Below are 6,000 nucleotides of genomic sequence, written 5' to 3'. Positions count from 1 at the left end.
CTCAAAAATCCAACCTTAGTCAATTCTTTCAACTTAAAGCTTCCGAAATGAGAATTCCCTTTCCAAATCAACTCCGAACTTCCCGAAATTCAATTCCGACCATGTGCACAAGTCATAATACCTAAAGTGAAGCTGCTCGTGGCCTCAAACTGCTGAACGACGTGCTAGAGCTCAAGATGACCGAGCGGGTCGTTACATTCTCTCCCACTTAAACATACGTTCGTCCTCGAATGTGCTAAGAACTACGCTGGGGTTTCCCGAAATCACTTTTTAACACCTCGTGCACTTACCCGTGCTACTACAACCCAATTGAGCACATTAGCTCGATCAATTCTGAAGATATTCCCTTTTATTCAAGCAAATAAGCTTAGAGCCAAATTCCAACGTCCGGAATTCTCTGTTAGGTCTGTTCCAACATACGCTTACCGTATCAATAACTACACACAACACCAAAACATGACTGCATACCTTAGCTGAATTCACACCCTGCACCACTTTACATGCAGGACCACAATAACATTCTCTGATCCATTTAGTCGAAATTCCATAAATCTGGTGCTCCCATTGCACCTCATGGCATACATAGGTCTTGCTCTAACTTTTATAATACCGCCACTACGGAAGAGATGTGTAGAAATTCATAACCAACTACCGAATCAACAATTCATTGGGTCTTTACTCCTGATAAGAGCCATCACCTCATTCTGAACCAAATAATGGTCTTTGCTCTTTAATATACTTCATATAATCCGACTGCACTGTTCCTAGATCTAATAACCTCGTCTCACTCAGTACGAACTTCTCAGGCATTAAGCCGCCCCGGACATGATCAAAAGCCTCATATGGTGCCGCAATGTGCTGATAGGCTACCAATTCGAATGTGATACAAAGGAAAATGAACTCTGGAAGGAACTACTCAACTCACGCACTAATATGGACTTTACTTAGAAAATGGGAAGCAAAGCATACAAAAATGGCATATAGAAAACTATACTCAACATCACACTATTGCGGCGTGCAACCTGATCCAAATAACGTACTCATGGCGGGCCGCCACCCGATCTACACATAGAATTCACATAAGGTGATATACATCGAGCTAAATCTCTCATCACAACAAATACCGAATATCGGTCACAAGCACGCTAAGTGCATAATACCATCACTGGGGAGACATATAGTGCCATAGGCTACAAAACTCAAGCATAACTGAGGTGCGATATACGATCTAAATCTCGAGAGACATCCTGCTCATATAACATCATCTCTAAGCGGAACCTCAACGCATAAGAAACTCACCAAGCCGTCTCACAACACATACGGCGTAATATATCATTACATGAAATAGCTGACGGTGAATTAGCACCCCGACTACTTGTCCAAAGGAGCGCATTGCTGAAATGAACACATCTTGCCTGATATAGAGCCCATATTCACATTTAGATCCATCCACAGACCTCAAGCTGATTATGATCACACTGAACTAGGCTAATAACCTTTCGAAGGTCCATAATAACTCCCCTTTTCTCATAACACACAAGAACGACCATCATAACCGGAGCAATCCTCCACAGTCCACAAACCAATATACCGAGTGCCCTCCAGGCATAAATTCCCAATTTAACGACATCATTACAATCTTCATACTTGGTTTAACTCTTCAATCAATCCAGCGACTACATGCCACACTTATACAACCTTCTCGTGGGCACACTCCCACAACCTTCCATAACAGATTACAGGTCTGTACATCCAAACCACCGGCCGTACTAATGCTGAAAAGTGATCAAGAATCCTTAACCAGGATGCAAGCCTTTTTTTCTCAAAACACCGATCTCAGGTGACGCTGAAGACAATACCAACTTACTTTAAACATCGAAACTCCTTTCCTGTTCATCCGAGCTTGTGACATCCTTGTAAACACCGAACTGCAACCCTGATCCTCGCCTTCAAATTCCATACCGCTCCCTGCACCCAACATGCCAATATACGATAGAACATGATCTTCATCATAACTTCGGAACCACTAATAGATTACTACTTCATCATATAGAAACTTTTCACTTAGCTCATTTTAGGAGAACCATAGCAACACAAACAAGTGAATTCTCATAACTGCAGAATATGCCAATTTCTAAGTAGTGGTCTAAGCCACCATAGCCCTTCCGAGATCTGCCTACACACGACAAGCCATACCAGGAGAATATTTTTGAATAATATCAATTACGGCGACCGACAAGCCTCACACACACCGTCACAAATCACTTGCATAACTTGATCACGCTGAAGGAACTGATCACTACTAGAAATATGCCAATTCAACTATGGCTAACCAACCTATCTTCTTTCCAATTTATCCTTGATTGCTTTATAAATGATAATAACTCCATTCAATACATACACACTCTATCCGCACTCATCCCGAGTGACCTTGAATCCCGAGATCATGCTGTCTCAAATCCCATGAACCATTTCATACCTCCCAAATGCTACACTGCAAGTCAAAATATCATAGAACATTCTGGGCCTCTTCTCATAAGCTGCTACAAAGCTTGCTTCTTAACCGTACCTATAGACTCGAAATTATTAGGCACCACGCTTTACCCATTTGAATCCACTAGGGCCGTTGTTGAGAGTCACCCACTCTGACTTGGCCCCGAATATAATCAACTCCATATATTTTCTAGCACATGAAAACCCCCTCGACGAAGCACCCGGCAGAACCACTTCCCTTGAAGCCCGCATCTATACAAGACATAAATTCTGAATTCCTCCCCAAGTCTGAACATGAGCCAATAAGGCCACCCATAGTACACCTTTAACAATCCCTTTGCTCAAATTACCACTTATGTCCTTTTCCTGTAGCTGAAATAACCCATCAATATGCTAATAACCAGAAACCTCGCAAATAGTTAACCATGAAACCTAATCATAGGCGGTGGGACTCTCCCATTTAGCTTGAAGCCACTATGACACACCTCTGGAATTCACTAAGATTCTTTATCTCTTATTGACATGACTTCGCGCAATTAAACCGCCAAATTACTTGAAATCCTTCCATTAGCACTTCATAAACACCCTGAATTTCCATCAACATTCAGATATTCGACCTCTTACCGGAATGGCTAATAAAATCCTTCGCAGAAGCTTCACCAACCACGCGACCGCTAACCTGCTCACAGGGATTAACCCACATGTGGAAATCACTTTCCAACATCTTCCAATGCTGCTGCACGGGGTACAATCACTACGACATCAATAACCCATCCTGAGTCCAAGCTCACTCTCTAGCTGCACAAGTCCATTCACCCCTCATAGACATCAATTAAAAGTGCGGCAACATCCTTCCAATTCAAAGTTATGTTGTATCCTTCTTCATTTCAAGCTACTCCCTTCCTTTATATCAAATCTCCTGCTGCATAATAGCCCATACATCAGATTAAATCTGTAGACCCCAATCATCAATCGCCAAAATTCCCAAATCATTCCAAACTCTCCTTAAGGTGCATAGTCATCCTACCACAAAGCCCATATGCAACTCCGCCACTCTCCCACTTTGGCGGAACTCACCCCCTTTAATCGACTACTCGACCTTTGCCTCTTATACCTGGCCTTCTAGAAATTTTGACCACCGTCTGACACTCCCCACATGTCCTTCCTCATCCTTTGCTGCTCAGTTGTTGCCTTAAATAAAATCTATCTTTGTAGCGCTTGAACCCACGAACCGCTACTAACTTTACATCTCCCCGAGGTCATCTTTCTTGGGCCATCAACCCTAGATATACCGATTCAATCCTTAACCACCACAAATCGCGATCTCTGACAGTCGCCTCTCCATTATTATTTCACAACATCCTGCCCCAAAGGCGAATTAAAGGAAACCATAGCACCGACGAACTCAACATATTCAATCGAGGACGACGATACCACGTCATAGATGAAAATTCCACCACGCTCGAAAATGCCAAGTCTCGTTACTTCCTCTACCCAAATCTGGACATTTATAGGCTAATTGATTTTCCTCCACTGGAAATAAAATATCAGATCACTGAATCGTGTACTGAGTAGACTTCCTTTCAAATCATTCACCGCCCCAATACATAGGTAAGTACCCTACCATCAAGTCAATACTATGCGATAACCAATCGTGAGCATTATAGCAATCTGTGCATAGCCTCCAAGCTCTTAGAAGCACAACTGCCGAGCCGAAATGATAGAAAAAATCCTTTCGCAAGGTGACGCCGATAGCCCAACCAACTATACTGGGAGGAACATCCCGCACCACATCCGTAGTACCATTACAATTCTTCACATCTAGATTTATAACAAGGGCTTCGCATCGCATAAGATTGATTAAGAAGGAAACAAGGGCATAAGCCTCAAGGAATCAAACCGCACGGTGAGGAATCAAGAAGGAAAGTTCTCCTAATAGCCCTGTAGCCTCTCGAAGATAAGTATAGATGTCTCCATACCGATCCCCAAGACTCTACTAAACTCGCTCATGACTCGTGAGACCAAAGGGAACCTAGTGCTCTGATACCATATTGTCACGACCCAAAATCCACTAAGGATCGTGATGGCGCCGGACACCATTGTCAGGCAAGCCAACAACAAATAACTAGTAACTTCTCATTTTAAATATTTTTGAAATCACTTCTTTTATACATTTAAACTATACATAATAAATTCCACTGAATAAATAATGAAACATTTAACAATTTCAAAAATACTGACTACTTCCATAGATATCCCAAAATCCGGAGTCACAAGTGCATGAGCATTTACTAGGGAATGAAATAAAATACTGTAACTGTCCGGAATACAAGTGGACAGAAATGAAAATACAGTACAATACTCTGAAGGAGAGTCTACTGGTTACGGATGTCTCGATAAATACAACTCACCTAAGTCTCTGTATCAACCATGCCGCTATGCCACTAAGCCACTAGCCACACATAAACCTATACAACAAAAATGCACAGCAAGTGAAGTATGAGTACGAAAACAACGGGTACCCAATAAGTATCCCATCTAATCTCGAAGAAGTAGAGACGAGAGGTCGACTTCGACACTTACTAGTGGTTCAATAGTAATATATTATTAATGCGAAAAATCATGGATTTACTAAGAACGATAGTAATTTCAATAAGTCACGAACAGGTAAAAGTTCCTTTTTATATTAAAAGTCTTTGGATTCATAATCTACTAATTTTCAATTATCTCAAGGCTAGGAGGGAAAATATCAATATCAATAAATTTCAAGGCAAGCAATACAAGTGTGTGCAAATCATGCCGAGGTCGTACGACCCGATCCAACAATATTTAAACAATGCACTATCAGAGGGTCGAATGGCGCGAACCATAGATGCATCTATTAATCTATCGAGGTGTTCGGCCCGTTCTGAAATCAAACACACACAGACAATCAATCAAGAAGTGAACATGGAACAACTATCCAAAGAAAAGCCAATTCTCTTTTAATAATTTAAGAAAATGAAGTTTAAATCTTTTTAGAAATTCATTTACTAATCTGATATGATTTAAGCAATTCAAATTGTCAACAAGGTTACAAATATTCCAAGTATAGCATGCTTTTAGGTCCTAGACTTCCCGGACAATAGCATAATAGTAGCTACGCACGGACTCCCGTCACCTCGTGCGTACGTAGCCTCTACAAATAGGAGCACATAACTAATTATTTCACTTATGGGGACAATTCCCTCTTACAAGGTTAGAAAGGAGACTCACCTCGCTCCGAAACCTATATTCAGATTCACGAACCCGCTCAAACCTCCAATTTGGAGCCAAACGATCCAAAACTATTCAAATAGGGTAAGAACTAGTCAATACATACTCAAAAGTTCATATTCTAATTATTAAACAAATTTCTCAACCCTAGATGCAAGGTTCCTAAAATTCATCCCTAGCCCACATACCCGGATTCCAAAATGTTTTGAAGAAAATTGTTAGCCATAACCTAAGGATCAAGAATATATGATT

Source organism: Nicotiana tabacum, chromosome 5 (genome assembly GCF_000715075.1).
Source record: "Nicotiana tabacum cultivar K326 chromosome 5, ASM71507v2, whole genome shotgun sequence".
NCBI classification, from domain to species: Eukaryota; Viridiplantae; Streptophyta; class Magnoliopsida; order Solanales; family Solanaceae; genus Nicotiana; species Nicotiana tabacum.
This window is presented reverse-complemented; position numbering follows the sequence as displayed.